The sequence below is a fragment of the Plecotus auritus genome, assembly GCF_963455305.1.
Source record: "Plecotus auritus genome assembly, chromosome: 11".
Classification (NCBI taxonomy): Eukaryota; Metazoa; Chordata; class Mammalia; order Chiroptera; family Vespertilionidae; genus Plecotus; species Plecotus auritus.
In genome coordinates, this window is record NC_137777.1 from 48,197,901 (window position 1) to 48,216,686 (window position 18,786).

Below are 18,786 nucleotides of genomic sequence, written 5' to 3' on the forward strand. Positions count from 1 at the left end.
TGAGAATATTAAATAGCCAATAGTGAAGGTGTCGGAGTTGGAGATGTACATATGGGAATTATCAGCACACAGGCTTTTTTTTTAAGCCATGAATTAATAAAATCACTCAAGGGAATAAGTGTTAGAGAAGAAAACATAAAAGAAGGGCACCAGGGACCGACCCCTGAGGCATTGCAAGGGGAAGAGGCTGGGAGAAGACAAAGGCAAAGAGACGGAGAAGGAACAGTCAGTGACATGGGCGGAAGATCTAGAGAGTGAGAGTCCTAGAAGTCTAGTGAAGGAAGTGTTTCTGGTAGGAAGGAGTTACCAACTGAGTCAAATGCTGCTGACAGGTCAAACAAGAAAAACTAATATTGTATGTCAACTGTAATGGAAAAAATAAAAAGAATTATTAAAAAAGGAAGAGAACTAAGAACTGACCTCTGTATTCAGCAATGCGCTCTCAGCCAAATCATCTCATTCTTTCTTTCTCTCTGTTTCTCCCCATATACCACCTGATATTTATTGAGCATTTACTACATGTCAAGTATTTCCATGTCAAGTGTTTCCTATGCCTTGGGGATACTAAGGTAAATGAAATGTTCCCTTAAGGAGTTTGCTACCATTCAACTGATTAAACAATATTTACTGCATAATTACTGTGTGAGACATTGTGCTAAATATTATGAGGTATATGTTGTCTGATCTAATTAGAAAAGTTACACACAGCCCTAACCAGTATGACTCAGTGGAGAGAGCGCTGGCCTGTGGAATGAAGGGTCCCAGGTTCAATTCTGGTCAAGGGCATGTACCTTGGCTGCAGGCACATCCCCAATAGGGAGTGTGCAGGAGGCAGCTGATCGATGTTTCTCTCTCATTGATGTTTCTAACTCTCTATCCCTCTCCCTTCCTCTCTGTAAAAAAATCAATAAAATATATTTTTTAAAAAAGAAGAGTTACACACAAATACATGGACTTTAAGTTGCAGTGAAAGTGAAATCTGAAGAAATGTCACCATGAAGTGTGAGGCTTCAGCAAATGGCTGGCAAATGTTCTAAGAATAAATGTTCTATGATGAAGGGCTAGGTTACCTAAGTTGGAAAAACCTGGAAAAGCTTCATGAAAGGCACACAGTTAGAAAAACGCAGGGTGGGGAGCATGTAGCACAGGCACAGGAGGCCAGTACACAGACGACTTGGGAGGAATCAGAAAATGGATATAAAAGTTAGTGCAACAACGTGGATGAGGACGTTATTCTAAGTGAAATAAATCAGACGCAGAAAAACAGTGTATGATTTCACTTATATGAGCAATCTAAAATAACTGAAACTCATAGAAGCAGCAAACAGAACCCCCTGGTGGATACCAGGGGCTGGGAGGGCAAGGAGCAGGGGGAATTCCTATTCACGAGACATAAAGTTTCAGTTCTGCAGATGAAGAAGTTATAGCAGTCTACTGGACTACACCATGCCTACAGTTAACAGTACTGCATTGTACACTTGAGCATTGTTAAAAGAGTCTCCTGGTGAGTGTTCTCACTAAAATAAAAAATAAAATGCCAATAATTATGAATTTTAACAAGGAAATGGAGATTGGTCATAATGGATGAAACCATTATGCATGACTTTGGATTTTGACCTTTTTCTGTGCTCTGACAAGGGTGGGGTCTGGTGGATGAAGTTGGACCATTGGATGGCTCATAAGGTTCTATTTTAAGATAATCAATCTGGTGATAGAAGTTAGGATGGAGTGTGATTAGGGGATGGCAAAAGTCAGAAATGATATTACTGGAATGAATTGCTACTGAGAATAGTGCAGGTATTTCTAGAGCCTTTTCAACCTCATGGAGACTTTTCCTCTTCATTGATGTGTGTTCTTGTACATTTAGGGTGTGTGTGTGTGTGTGTGTGTGTGTGTGTGTGTATGTGTGTGTGTGTGTGTGTAATGAACATCTAATTCTTAATTTATTAATTCATAAATACTGTTTTTGCTCTCAGGAACAGAATCCATTCTTCACATTCTAGATATCAGTGGTACTTAAGAATTTAAATGCAATGCTTATTTTTATATCCTATAACAAAAAGCTTAATTTGTTTTAGGATTTACTTTTTTTCTTATTTTCTAGTTATACCATCACATCATCCACAAACATTGGTATTTCAGTGTTTTTAATTCTGATTCTTACACTTCTTTTTTTAAATATAAAAAAATCTGAGCATGGTGCCTTATACATGTTATCTCTCAAAAAAATTATAGTTCCTTCTTATCTCCACCCACCTTTTTTAGTTGTCTGAAAAAATTATACAGTAAATATGTAACATTTAGGTGCTCTTATTTTTAAGTCACTATTAACTTTTATATTTCAAATCTTTTAGTCTTATCTTATAACTTTAAAATCTCTTTTTTTCAGATTCTTTTCTATTTAAAAACATTTATTGAGCACTTATTATGTGGGTGAGCAAAACCTGAACATAAACCACCCACCATCCCTATGAAGGTCTCTATTTGTGGAGACAGACACTGATTTAAATCAATGCAGACACAATAAAATTATAGATATACAAATCAAGTAAATGTCTAAATTTCCCATTTCTTATTTCAAGTTTTGTTAATTGTTATATTTTTAAGTTTTTGATAAATTGATTAAATTCAAATACATAAATTTATAATTTTTTCTAAAGCACTATTAGTATTGCTATTGTATTATCAGATATTAATTTTATTTTATCTTTCTATTGTTTTATTCATGACTTTATGTTGTCATCTTCCTTTTCCCTTTTAAATATTTATTTAATACATATCAGAGAGTAAGCTTATTGTGTTGGTATTTCCTTAGTAATATTAACAGCATAAATTACTACATTTTTGCTGGTTAATTATTCTTTCCATACTATTTCCAGTGCTTTGAAGACATGTTTTCATTTTGTTATATTAAACATAGCTTTGGAGGCTATAATTTGTTACATTTTATTTTGAAATTTAGAAAAAGTTTTTTTGTGTTTTTTTTGTCAGTAGAAACCACCAGGATGTTGGTTTTCTCTTTGGGGATTTTCTCTTTTATCCTATGAATTTACTTTTGCTATTCCTAGAGTTCTCTCTTCACACATCTATATGTGCAATAGATGCTTTAAGACATTCTCTTCCCTTTTAAAACTCATTTAAACTCATCTAACTTTCATTATATTTTAAAATATTAACATGGGTTTTCAGAACTCTTTCTACTTTCCCTTTTATTTGATTTTTTCAGTTTCTGAATGAGCAGATTACTTCTACTCTCTGAGAAAAAAGAATCTGGGCAGCCTTCTGGCCTCAGCCTCTGTTAGTAGATGATGTCAGTTCAAACAGAACTGTCTACGCGTGTCCGTAGGCCCTTCCCAGGGTCCTGTAGACATGCTGAGCTACAGATCTTTGGAAAGCGGGGCTCAGTCAATGGCCAAACTCCCTTCAAGTTGTTCTGTCCAACAGCGGGAGGACACATCATTGAACTTAGTTAGCACGCACATCCCAGCTCCCAGGCGACGTGTGCATAGAGGAGTTCCAGAGAAAGAAGTGCCTGGCAGCAACGTGGACTGAATTCTGACAAAAATCTCTTTAGAAAGATGTGGAGGTAATAAAAGACAAGGCTTTATTTGCTACTAGTAAGAGGGTCCGTCTGCAGGTGACAGGGCCCTGACATCTGGCAATTAGCAGAGACTTTGTACATTATGGTCCCAAGGGGCCCTGAGGCTGCTCATGAGACGGTGGACCATGAAACAGGAATCTGGTGTGAGGGGCCAGGCGGATGTTCACTAGGATCAATGAGCTTTTGTCAATTTTCTGAGAAGTGGATTCTAGCTCTTGTCTCTTCTCAGAAAATGGCATGATAAAAGTAAACAAATCCGAGAAAGTGTCTTTTGTATACATTTTGTGGTTTGTAGCTAAGGGTGGGGTAGGCTTGAGGCTGGCAGCACTCTTGAGCACCTCCAGGATCCACATACCCAATCAAAAGTCTGCTCTGCCCTACACAGACAACAATCCAGATCCATAGAAGTGCCACCACACAAGGGGGATTGATGCAAACCACAGGTGCCATGTTAACTCCCCAGAGCTGAAATGGGTCCCCGCATTTTCCCTGCTCCTTAGCCTAGAAGTTAGAGGGGGAGGTTATTGTGTGGTGTCTGTAAGTGATTGAATGAAATCCAGCACCACGTTTTGAAAAACAGTGTGGAGAGCCAAATAACAATAGTAATAATAGTAACCTTAGGACAGTGGGTAAAAACAGGCAAATGACTGGCCTCACACTGACTATGGAAATCCTAAGTGTTTACTGGGCTTACAGTTCCATTGTACCTGCTAAACAGAAAGGCCCTCTTTCCCTTTCTCTCCATTTCTAGTTTCTCTTTTGGTGCGAGTGGACAATTCCCCTTCCTGGAAAGATAAAAAGGAGAGCTGAATTAAAGAATCCAGAGCATCTGCCTTGACCAAATATAATTCTATTACTTGCTTCTCAAACTACTTCTGGAAAAGGGACAGTTTTATTCTTTAAATTTCTAATCCATCATAGTCTGCTGATTCTTTTATAAAACATAATAAAATGAATTACTAGAAAAATTGCAAAAAGGCAGAAAGTGAAACTAAACTTTTTTTTATTATTAGGTAGAACACACATGCAGTTTCCTCGTCAGACTCCTATAAAAGTTTCTCAAGACTTGTTCTCAATTTCCATACTCGTCTTGTCATAGGTGGATAATAAGAAGTTCACAGGCCTGCTTTGGTTTGTGGGTGGATTTGAAGTAGTCCTTTAAACATTCTGAGGGAATATTGTGACTAATCTTCTTAAACATACACTTATCAAACTTTTTCTATATATCGGTATATCAATCTATCTGTCTATGTATCTATCTATAATGTATGTTATCTACCTTTACCTTGTATATTATTTTCCTCTAATTCAAACTGTATGCTTGTATTGTATTGTATTGTACTCCATTCTATTCTATTCTATTCTACTCCATTCCATGGATCCCAAAACAATTGCTGAAAAACAATGGCTCTGGCAGTTCACTTTATATTTCCTGATTACAGATGTTTAAGTAAATGATAAAAGTCACATTAAAAAGTGAAAGTGTTTATATTTTAGGATTGCTCTCCTTTATTTCTTGATATAAATCTCTGGGGGTTATGTTTTGATGGTCAGAAATTCATTTATTCTTTGGTTATACCTCAAGATTTTCATAATGAAATGCCTAATTGACTACTTTCTTCAGATATTTTACTGCTTCCTTTTTAAAAAATCATAGTGTTTATTTAAAATATATTTCACTTAGTTTTATTCTTGAATCTTTAATTACTTCTATTTTTTTAAACGTGAGGGACTCAGTTACAGCCTTTTAGAATCCTACGTATTATATCTGTTTCCTCTGTCCTGCGAGGCTAAAATGAGCACATCTGGGGCCCCATGCTCAGCATAACTGTTTTGTTTATCTTAGATGTGTGCTGCTTTTCATCTAAACCCTTGACTTCTGCAGGTCTCAGAGGCAACATGTGAAGTCTTTCACATTCTGGTATCTTTAATGTTACTTAATTCCTCCTGGACCTGTGTAGGATTATGTCCTTGAATATGCAGGGGAGGGGAAAAATCTTTTCCTTCAGCTGTTTTAGGTTTTGGCTAGGGCTCTGTAACAACGACAGATCAACAAGAGAAAACAAACAGAAGTCTGTTGACATGTGTATCTCATAAATGTATAGGAGGAACTCAGGGATGAGTAGCTCAGGGGTTTGGTTAGAACTTGCTTAGCAAGGAAAAAAAATGTTTAGAGAAGTGACAAGACCAAGGAGACAACTTTAGGTCTTTAGGGAGAGTGAACTATGTGAAGGCAAATATAAAGGAAACTGTGTTGTGGGATTTTAGCCAGTGTATTAAATTAAGAATATGCAGATTGGCCTTGGCCGGGTAGCTCAGTTGGTTAGAGCATCGTCCTGATATGCCAAGGTTGCAGGTTTGATCCCCAATCAGGGCACATATAAGAAGCAACCAATGAATGCATAAATAAGTGGAACAACAAATGGATGTTCACTCTCTCTCTCTTTTTCCCTGTCCTCCTTCTTTCTCCTTTCCTCTCTCTCTCTCCTTTCCTTTCTCTCTCTCTAAAATCAATACATAAAAGTTTTAAAAAAGCGTATGTATACAACATGTATTCTCTCTCTGTGTGTGTGCAATAAAAGAATAGGAAGATTATGGTCTGCTGAATGCGGGGGCACAAGCCACCTGCAGCAGTCAGCAGGTAACTCCCTCTGCACCCAAGCTCTCACTTTGGGGCCGTGAAACCCTGACCCTGGGGGGTATTTTAATTGAAGGTGAAGTTCCAATATACCCACACACAGGAAGTAGAGTCACAAGATTTATTACTTACAGACCCCAGAAACAGGGCTGGGGGGTTGGATTGCTCAATGAGCAGTCCTCTGTCCCAGGCCACAAGCTAGCAGGAGATAGAGAGCAGGGTCACAAGCATTCATGATGTACTGACAAGGTGGTTGGGGTGGAGGTCACTAACTCTGGCAGGCTCAACTCTATGGTTATTATAAAAGGTGCTCTTGAAGAAGCAAAGTAAGAACTTGGAATACTAAGCTCAGGTTCCTATTTGAATGTCCAGACTCAATGTGAGCACTGTCCTACTGTAAAATGCCTAGGCAGCAACTCAGGAAAGCTGTTTTCTCATCACCGCAGCTAATAGTAGGTGAAGGCTGGTTAGTAGTTTGTCATGTAGATTTTCCTGGTGCCACCTGAAGGCTGATAAAGGCCTAAAGCTGTCTGTGGTGATGAACTTTTATCCTTCTTAGAGAGGGGAGAGGGGACACACTCATCAATTTATGTCCTGCTTTTAGGCAAATAGGGGGAAGTCAGAGGCATTTTTTTTTTTTTTTTTTTGTCAGCTCCTTTTTAATTGCTTCAGTTCAAAGTAATTTTTTTTTTTTTTTTTTTGCCAAAGTGGCATTTTTGGAGAGGCTAATCTTCACATTTAAGATTGTAAAACTTGAAAATTAAAGAAAAACTTTCTCTTCCAATGTTGCTCATAATAACAGTAATACATTAATATTAATGCATATGAGATTTAATATCTAAAATTTTTAGAGTGCAATAAAATTATTTTATTTCACAAAAATAAACATAGGTCACCGAATACAAGCAATAATTAAAGAATCAAGAGAAAGAGGAGATGCCCAACTAGCGTGGCTCAGTGGTTGAACATCAACCTATGAACCAGGAGGTCATGGTTCGATTCCCAGTCAGGGCACATGCTCAGGGTGTGGGCTTGATCCCCAGTGGGGGACATGCAAGAGGCAGCCGATCAATGATTCTCTCTCATCATTGATGTTTCTATTTCTCTCTCCCTCTCCCATCTTCTCTGAAATAAATAAAAATGTATTTTTTAAAAAAGAGGAAAAGGAGATAAAAAATATATAAATCTATTCTGAAACTAGACCTAGAGTTAAGAAGAAAATTAAATTACTTTCTTGTACAGTATAGAAATTAAGAGCATGGATTCTGGAGCCAGATTACCTAGTTTCACATCCACCTGACATCATGAATATAATCATGATTGGGGCCAGGAACCTCCTTAAGTGTGAAATAAGTGAGGATAAAAGTAAAACCTTCCTTATGGTATTGTGAAGATTAAATGAGTTAACACATTTAAAGCACACAGAACAGTGGCCTGGGAACTATGGAAATGAAGATGAAGGTGACGTACTTTCTACTCTTTGAGAGCTATAAGAGTGACTACTCTTAGGAACAAAATATGAAACAGTGCAAATTAAATGCTCTCTCAGAGCCATCAAGGACACTGCTCAGCACTGTTGCTCTGAGTTGTTCTGAGTCCACATATTGTTCTAAATTCTTCCCGACTACACCAGAGTAGGTTCCTTCACGAACCCTACTTGCTACAGTAACTGTTGAGCCATGGGCTGGACCTCCTCGGTCGCTGGGTCTTAGGCGGAGATGCCATGAGAGGTTGTGGGTGTATAAGGATGAGTCTTCAGTGCAGAAGCCAGTGGTCATATAACCATCAGACAAAACAGTTCTTTACAGCAGTGTTCCATTAGGATAGCCACACCCTGGCTGGTGAACAATATACACCTTTATCACAAATTAGTAATAGTCTCTGTACCCACAGTTAGTATCTGAGCCACTGCATGCTGCTCCTAGACTCACCGCCTCACATCATAGCAGTATCTGAGCTCTCTGGCTCAGCAGCTTCTCCTGTCTGCCCTGCCCAACTCACTGGCTGGTCTCTGTAGTCTCACATAGTGACTACTTTGGAGCTTCTCTCTCAGCACACTGGCTGGTTAACATGGTAGCTATATCTGAGCTCTCTATGAGCTCTTAGTCCTTACATCATAGCAGTATCGGCTCTCAGCTCCGTCTAAGCTCTCTAGCTTTTCCCCTCCTAGCCCACTGGCTGGTCAACAACATGCATATTATTCCAGAGACAAAGAAGGTTTTAGGCCAGTAGTTACATCAATCATTTTGGCTACAGAAGGGCACAGCATACCATGAGATCACTGTGGCTTTGCAGCTGTGTATGGTATCTTAGCCTAGGCACAGAGTGGCCTTGAACATTCAGTGTATTGACAACAAGGCCTCTGTGCTTTAATTGGCCTTGACTACCAGGCATCTTTGGCATGGATCCCACATGCTCCAAGACAGACAAATGGATGGGTAGATAGATGGAAATAAATAGTGTGGGCATCACAGTTTCTAATCAATAAATGAAGAAATTGAGGACTAAAAAGTGTGATTTACTTTTGATCTTTTGGCTAATAAGACCAGGGCTGAGAATACACCTTAGTTGACCATCTTCAAGGAATAAGCCAAGGCTCTTTCCTCTATGCAGCATAATCTTAGCTTCTCCACTTACCAGCTGTATGATCTTTGGGAAGTGACTTAGCCTCTCTGAGCCTTAATTTCTGTATATATGCAGCAGAATAATAATTGTACTTATCTCTGGAAATTGCTATAAATTTTCCAAATGCTACGGTAAGTGCTGGAAGACAAGAGTATGGAAGAGAAATATCAACCCATTCACACTTGGGAAGGCTGAGGGGAGAGATGGGGCCAGGGGTGAACCCAGAGGAAGTATCATCTAAACTTCAAGTATACACTCATTAAGGACTTAGCTCGATGGAGAGAGGACATTGGAGGCAGTAGAAAACACATGAGAAGAAAAAATAAAAGGCATCCAAATTTGGAAAGAAGGAAGTAAAACTGTCATTATTTACAGATGACATGATATCATACATAGAAAACCCTAAAGACTCTACCACAAAACTACTAGATTTAATAAATGAATTCAGCAAAGTAACAGTATACAAAATTAACATCCAGAAATCGATGGTTTTCATACACCAATCGATTGGTTTTATTATTGGTTTTCATACACCAATAATAAACTCTCAGAAAGAGAAACAACAAACCAATCTCATTTACCATTGCAACAACAAAAATATAAGATACCTAGGAATAAACTTAACCAAGGAGATAAAAGATCTGTACCCAGAAAAATACAGGACATTAAAAAAAGAAATAGTATCATACTCAATGGGCAAAAACTAAAACCATTTCCCCTAAGAACAGGAACAAGACAGGGATGCCACTCTCATCACTCCTGTTCGACATAGTACTGGAAGTATTAGCCATTGCAATTAGACAAGAAGAAGAAATAAAAGGCATCCAAATTGGAAAAGAAGAAGTAAAACTGTCCTTATTTGCAGATGACATGATACTGTACATAGAAAACCCTAAAGATGCCATCAAAAAATTATTAGACTTAATAAATGAATTTGGCAATGTAGCAGGATACAAAATTAATGCAAAGAAATCTATGGGATTTCTATACACCAATAGTGAACTTACAGAAAGAGAGACTAAAAAAGCAATCCCATTTATCATCGCACCAAAAAAATTAAGATACCTAGGGATAAACTTCACTAAGGAGGTAAAAGACCTATACCCGGAAAACTACAGGACACCGAAAAAAGAGATAGAGGAAGATGTAAACAGATGGAAGAACATACCATGTTCATGGATTGGTAGAATCAACATCATTAAAATGTCCATACTACCCAAAGCAATCTATAGATTCAATGCACTCCCCATTAAAATATCAACGGCTTATTTCACAGACCTAGAAAAAACTCTCCAAAAATTCATCTGGAATAAAAAAAGACCCTGAATAGCCACAGCAATCCTGAGAAAGAAGAACAAAGTAGGTGGGATCTCAATACCAGATTTCAAGCTGTATTACAAAGCCACTGTTCTCAAAACAGCCTAGTACTGGCACAAGAACAGACATATAGACCAATGGAATAGGATAGAGAACCCAGAAATCGACCCAATCCACTATGCTCAATTAATATTTGACAAAGGAGGCATGAACATACAATGGAACCAAGACAGTCTCTTCAATAAATGGTGTTGGGAAAATTGGACAGATACATGCAAAAAAAATGAACCTAGACCACCAACTTACACCATACACAAAAATAAACTCAAAATGGATAAAGGACTTAAACATAAGACAGGAAACCATAAAAATACTAGAGGAATCCACGGGCAGAGAAATCTCAGACATATGCCAAAGCAATTTCTTCACCGATACCACTCCTAGGGCAATGGAAACTAAAGAGAAAATAAACAAATGGGACTACATCAAAATAAAAAGCTTTTACACAGCAAAAGAAACCATCAATAAAACAACAAGAAAGTCCACTGTATGGGCGTTATCACTGATAAAGGTTTAATCTCCAACATTTACAGGGAACTCATACAACTTAACAAAAGGAAGATAAATTATCCAATAAAAAAATGGGCAACGGACCTAAATAGATACTTTTTGAAAGAAGACAGAAGGAAGGCCAAGAGACATATGAAAACATGCTCAAAGTCACTAATTACTGAGAGATGCAAATCAAAACGACAACACAGTACCATCTCACACCTGTCAGAATGGCTATCATTAAAAAATCAACAAACGACAAGTGCTGGGAGGATGCAGAGAAAAAGGAACCCTCATGAACTGCTGGTGGGAATGCAGACTGGTGCAGCCACTGTGGAGAACAGTATGGAGTTTCCTCAAAAAACTAAAAATGGAACTCCCATTTGACCCAGTAATCCCACTCCTAGGAATATATCCCAAGAAACTTGAAACGCCCATCAGAAAGGATATATGCACCTCAATGTTCATAGCAGCACAATTTACAATAGCTAAGATTTGGAAACAGCCTAAATGCCCATCAGCAGATGAGTGGATTAGAAAACTATGGTACATCTACACAATGGAATACTACGCTGCGCTAAAAAAGAAGGAATTCTTACCATTTGCAGCAGCATGGATGGAGATGGAGAGCATTATGATAAGTGAAATAAGCCAGGCAATGAAAGAAAAATACCACATGACCTCACTCATTTATGGAAAACAAAGAACATTATAACCTGATGAATAAAAAGATAGATACAGAGGCAGTAAAACACCGAACAGACTGTCAAATTACAGTGGGAAGGCTGGGGAGTGTTTGGGAGGGGAGGGGGGTGGGGAAAGAGATCAACCGAAGGGCTTGTATGCATGCATATAAGCCCAACCAATGGACACAAGACACTGGGGGAGTGGGATGAGGGCATGTGCCAGGGGTTAGGGGAGGCTGGGGGAAGGTCAATGGGGGAAAAAGGAGATATATGTACTACTATTTTTAATACTTTAAACAATAAAATAAAATTTAAAAAAATTAAACCAGAAAAAAAAAAGAAATAGTGTAAGATACAAACAAGTGGAAGAGTATACCATATTCCTGGATTGAAAAAATTAACATCATGAAAATGTTCATACTACCCATAGCAATCTATAGATTCAATGCATTGCCTATTAAAATGCCAATGGCATATTTCACAGCTCTAGAACAAATACTCCAAAATTTTATATGGAACCAAAAAAGACCCTGAATAGCCACAGCAATCTTGAGAAAGAAGAACAAAGTAGGAGGGATCATAATAATGGATATCAGATTATACTACAAAGCTATTGTAATCAAACAGCCTGATACTGGCATGGTCACACTAGTTTTGAAAGGCAACATGGAAAGATTGAAAATTTTGAACAGATTAGTAACAAAATCAGATTTTCATTTTAGTTCACTCTGCTTCCTGGAGAACAAATTGTAAGTAAAGACTGCAAGGAAGAAGACCACTTAGGAACATAGTGCAGTAGCCTCAAAGGGATAAGGTGATATAATAATTGGACCAGCATTTTGACCAATGGAGAGATATGAATAGAGGTGGTAAGTGGGAGAAAGAGAGGCTACATTTAAAGAGGTCGGGGGGCAGGAAAAGTAAGTAAACTCCATGCAGAATCAGCAGGGTAGGGGAAGGAGACATGATTTAGCCTAGATTCAGGGCTAGAGGACTAGAGACTAGACCAGAATGTGGTCTAGACTCATTACTATAGTCTAGAGCAGTGGTTCTCAACCTTTCTAATGCCGTGACCCTTTAATACAGTTCCTCATGTTGTGGTGACCCCGAACCATAAAATTATTTTCCTTGCTACTTCATAACTGTAATTTTGCTACTGTTAATGAATCGTAATGTAAATATTTGTGTTTTCCGATGGTCTTGCAGGGGTCCTCAAACTTTTTAAACAGGGGGCCAGTTCACTGTCCCTCAGACCGTTGGAGGGCCGGACTATAGTTTTAAAAAAAAACTATGAACAAATTCCTATGCGCACTGCGGGCCCAGGATGAGTCGGCTGCTAAGCAGGACAGGCAGCAGCACCCGGCGGGCCGGATAAATGTCCTTGGTGGGCTGCATGTGGCCCGCGGGCCGTAGTTTGAGGACGCCTGGTTAGGTGACCCTGCTAGCAGTTCTCAACCTGCCCACAGGGTTGAGGCAGGGTCGCTAGCAGGGTCACCTAAGACCATCGGAAAACACAGATATTTACATTACGATTCATTAACAGTAGCAAAATTACAGTTATGAAGTAGCAACGAAAATAATTTTATGGTTGGGGGTCACCACAACATGAGGAACTGTATTAAAGGGTCGCAGCATTAGAAAGGTTGAGAACCACTGGTCTAGAGCAAGCATGGCAAACTCAAAGGCTAACATGGGCCAAATAAACAAGGTTTAAGTTTATGTGGGCCACAAAAAAACAAAACCTTCAATTTTCATAGGAATGTAGGTTTATTTTGATAGAGACATGCTGAATACAAAGGGCTGAAATAAATGATTAATCATTAACATAAAATAATAGGTTTTAATAAAAATTAATATTTTTTTCTTGAACATTAACTTACCAGACACTGAATAACTGCACAAATTAATAAGCATAACACAAATAAACCTATTTTTCTTGTTCTCTGAAAGCAAAATATTTCCTATTATGCACACCAAACAAGTCAGTACAAGACTAATGACGTGGCAATCGGCTGCTAAAATATTTGCTGCTAGTATTAGTGGAGAGAAATGATGCGCCTGCGCATAAGGTGTATAAGGGAAATGAATGCAACATGATTATAGAAATCAGTCATTAGCGAACGTTGTAGTTCATTATTAATAATCCTATATAATAAAAGCCCAGTGACTGAATGGCAGAATGACCAGAACGATCCGTTGGCCAGTTGCTATGATACGCACTGAGCACCAGGGGGCAGACACACAACACAGGAGCTGCCCCTGGTGGTCAGTGCACTCCCTCAGAGGGCAGGTCCACAGCCACACGACTGACCGGGATGAGCAGCGCTCCCACAGCGGGAGCAGTCACTTGGCTGACCAGGATGAATGGCACTCCCACAGTGGGCCGATCCCTGCAGGCCACACCTCCTACCAGTGCACAAATCCCGTGTACCGGGCCTCTAGTCTATATATGTAAAAGTCTAAGTGACCGACCATACGTCTGTCCAACCGGCCAGTACATATGATGAGCACTGGCAATGTAAAATAAACATTGACTTGTGTATGTGTGCTACATATAAAGCTCTCGCTGGCACCAATCGCACGTGTTTTAATTTTATAATACTATATTATATATACTATTTTGATATGTAATTTTTTGCAGTAACATAATTACTGCATGAATCTTTCTTCTAATTAATTTCCTTTCAATGTGCATGAATCTGTGCACCAGGCCACTAGATATGTATAACAGGATATTGTAAAAATTAAGTTATGAAATTTTTATTAAAACATTTCTTACATACTGTTATATTGGCTGAACCACAAAAATATTTGTTGTGGGCTGCATGCGGCCTGAGGGCCACAAGTTTGACATGCTTGGTCTAGAGACTAGTCTAGAGGAGATCATTATTTTTGTTGTCACTTCCGCCTTAAACTCTTTCCTATACGATCTTTGTTCTCATGTTACAAAACTAAACAAACTTCCTCCCCTTTGCCTGAATCTGCTGATAAGGCAAAACACAGAGACTTCAGCTTCCTGTTCTTTGTTGCATGATTGACTATCTGCAATTGAAATTTCAGTGCGCTTAAGCTAGCTCAAAAAACCACTTCCTTAGATGACTAATGCTGTTCCCAGGTTGTGGTTTACTTAACCACACAGTAAACCACAATTTGCATATTTTTTTGTCATTTCTACCTATAAAAGCTGAGACCAATCTGAAGAACTTCAGATTGGGTGAGCTCCCTACAGCAATAGTCTCAATAATATTAGTCTCCTAACTTAACTTGTCTGTTTTTTGTCTTTGGCAGTTTGGTGCCTTGACTCAGGATCATAACTTGCCTTCAGATTCTAGTCTGCTCCTGCCAGGTAATAAGGCCACTTGGAGCCTTCTGTGCTCCATTCCTGACAGGCAACCCAGGGATCTAAAGGTAAATTCTGACCCTGTTCCTATGTTCCAGTCTCTTGTCTGTTGGTAGCATGGTAAGAATTTGATTTTGACTTTTTGGGAATACTTAGTTGATTTTTGGTACTGGATTTGTTTTGTTTTTTATTTTATAGTCTGATCATTTGGCAATCTCTATAAAGAATTAAGTGGTTCACAGGTATCTTATCTCTATTGGGCAAAACGTGTCAGAAAATCAAGTTTGTTACTTTTTTATGTTTTATTTATTTTTCCCTATTTTGAACTCAAATCGATTAAGAATGTGTAACCACTGGGAAGATAAGAACTCTTTTTATACAAAAAGTGAATTTTGTATTTCTGGATTTATGCCTGAAACTTTAGCATTGAAGCTATAAGTTCTCTATGTCTGGATGTATATGTATGAGTCTTGGGTATGTACTATTTTCCTAGTTTTAGGAATTAGATTAGATTATAATTTTAATTGAATTTATTGGGGTTACGTTGCTTAATAAAATTATATAGCCTTAAGTGGTACAATTCTATAATACATCATCTGTTACTGTATTGTGTGTTCACAACCACAGGTCATGTCTCTTTCCATCACCATTTGTTACCCACTTTACTCTCTCCTACCTCTCCTCACCCCCATTTCCCTCTGGTAATGATCATTATCTATCTATGAATTTTGTGTTTTGTGTTTTTTCTTAATCCCTTCACCTTTATCACCCAGTTCCCCTCCCCCTCCCTTCTGACAGCTGTCAGTCTGTTCTCTATTTATGAGTCTGTTTCTATTTTGTATGTCAGTTTATTTTACTCATTAGATTCCACATATAAATGAAATCATATGGTATTTGTCTTTCTTTGACTAGCTATTTCACTTAGCATCATACTCTTAGATGCATCCATGCTATTGCAAAGTGTAAGATTTCCTTCTTTTTATGGCTGTATAGTATTCCATTGTGTAAATGTATAAAAAAATTTTATAGAGCACTATTCTGGTTAACTAAATAAGGTCTTATACAAATGGAATATTCCTAAAATTCCCAGATATTAACAAAATTAAATTTCTAGTACTTTTAATGTGTCAAAAATATTCTTATAGGCACTAACTTAAAGGTTCTAAAAATTAAAGTTTACATATAGAGGTCAACTTTGGCAAATGAGATTAATTTAATATTATCCTATATAATAAAATAATAATAATGCAAATCGACCGAATGGCGGAACGACCAGTTGCTGTGGTGCACACTGACCACCAGGGAGCAGACGCTCAACACAGGAGCTGCCCCCTAGTGGTTAGTGTGCTCCCACAGGGGGAGCACCACTCAGCCAGAAGCCGCGCTCACAGCTGGTGAGTGCAGCAGTGGTGGCAGGAGCCTCTCCCGCCTCTGTGGCAGCGCTAACGATGTCCGACTGAAGTGGGCCTAAGCCATCAGTCAGACATCCCCCGAGGGCTCCCACATTTCGAGAGGGCGCAGGCTGGGCTAAGGGACACCCGAGTGCATGAATTTGGTGCACCAGGCCTCTAGTTGGTTTAACTGAAAAAACAGCTATATCTTCTGAGTTATCATCATTAGGTATAATACAAACATATGTAGAGTATCCCCCAAAATGTATACGCACTTTGAATAATTATTAATTCCAATGTTTCTTTATTTTCAGGTCTAACCCATTGGAATTAATAATTATTACTTATTAATTGATAATTATCAATAAACATCAATCGGTAGTATTAACAATTAATTAATAATAAATAATTATTAATAAAAATCAATTAATAATTATTAAAAGTGTGTAAACATTTTTTGGAACACCCTGTATTTTTATTCTTCCTCAACTTATAAAGGTTTGCTGATTTAATAAGTTCTCCTTTCAGGTATTATATTTTAAGATTATAAAAAATGTAAATTTGGTATTTTGTCAAATTAATTCATTATTCTGACAAATTTTACTTAAAATATAATTATGTTTTATGGTATATCAGCTTGAAGATAGTTTCAAAAATCCTTTGATAACTTAAAACTTTGGACTGATGCTAAATTGAGTTAATTAATTCATCAGATACCCAGGACATATCTAAATAAGATAAAATACTGAAGCATTAATTACAAAATATCATTTTTTTCATATTTTTTGCTCTGACTTTTATGTAATATAGAGAGGTTATATATTTGGGTCAGTTAAGGCACATGTTATTTTTGCCACATTAAGAAGTTATTTATAGCTATAGAAAGTTATGATACATATATTTATAAGCTCTGCTAGTCTACTAGAAAATATTGATGTATGAAGATAGTTTACAGTTATCTACAGAGATTTCCTCCTTGACCAAACTTTAGTCAGGCTCTTATGAGTCTTCCTGTAGGCTAGACCTCTACCTTAGGCTACTAAATCCAGTTTTAGCAAAGAATCTTAAGAAGCACCCCCTCCCGGATCCCACAATATCTGATCAAACCCCTCATCTTATCCCCTACCTTGAATGTCTAAGACCTTGGGCTGTAAAAATTCTGTTAAGCCAGTTTAGAAAGAATCCCCCCGCCCTTGATATCTAATCAAGTTCCTCTTAGTAATTTTCTATTACTGACTCCTCACTCTGTCCCTTGGCTCTGCATGCCCAGCTATCTTAGCCAAATTGGAAACTGAGCTCAGTTCTTGACAGAAGTCTCCTTTCCTTAGTGCAGGAGCTCTAATAAGATCTGTTTTGTTATTTCAACAAGTATCCAGTGCATAACTTTTTCTTGCACTGCCTACTGGTTTTCTCTGTGCAATTGAAGTGACTGTAGTTATAAAATTATTATGAACATATGTGAATAAGAGCGGTAGTAGCAGAGAGAGAAAACTTTGCATGCCAAGTGGGTAGAATGTCTTTTGTTAAAGACGATGAGAGTAATTTTATTCTGAAGTAAAATGCCTAGGTGTTCTAGATGAGAGAGAGAACAGTGTATAAAAAAAACAAAAAAACAAACAAACAAACCATGCCTGGATGGAGAAAGTTTTAGATGATTCATGGAAAGGAAATTTGATTTCTTATAGTCAAACCTGTGTTAGGTTTGATGAGTTTATTTATAAGATTTTAAATAAGAGCTTTAGTTTAAAAACTAAAATTGAATTTTCTCTCCTAAAATGACAAATTTTTTCTTGGATTATTTTTCTTTACATTTTGAGTAATCTACCTAGAATACAACTATTAAGGGTCTTATCAGAGTACTTTCCTACATTTTGTGTTGACTTTATCACATCCTTGATAATTTATGAGAACAAGGTTTTTCATTTAAAAGAGCTGAAGTTCTTCATAATTATGGTATGGCCTATGTCTACTTTTAAAAATTTGTATTATTATTTGGGTTAAATAGATAACTAAATAGAGTTTCTCAGTAATCCATGATCCTACAAAGTCAACTGTTCAAACTTCTGGACAACTTTTTATGCTTCACCTTCCAAAAATCAAATCCTAAATGATCTTTTGTGTTGTCAAGGAAGACAATGTATATCTACACTTGAGTAAAAAAAGACATTATTAAGCAAGAGTTTTGCAACAAGGAGATGCTCAAAGCCTAAGCCAGAGAAGTTTCAGGCAAGATGTGTGCAAGCCAAGCTTTTATAGGCAGAGGCCTGCGGTAGATTGATAGGTGCCCATGGAAAGTGGAAGAGAGATGCAATGCTGAAGCTGGTGTGCGGGAGGAACCCTTACACTTGAACTGCATCACATAATGTGCTAAGAGAAAAGTTGAGGCAGCAAAGCTGGTGTGTGATTAAGCTCATGGGGTTGGGATTCTGCATCTGACATGGAGCAAACAAGCTCAAGTGCAGGAAGTTCACATGGAGTTGAGGGCCTAGAGGTCCTCAGCAAAACCACCTACAGATGTGTAATCAGCTTTGTCAGTCCCTCTTCTTGTTCAAGGCAGGCTCAGAGAGACTGTCCTTGAACAAAACAGGGATAAGAAATATTTCAAACATGGGATGGCTGAGTGGAATGGTCCTCAG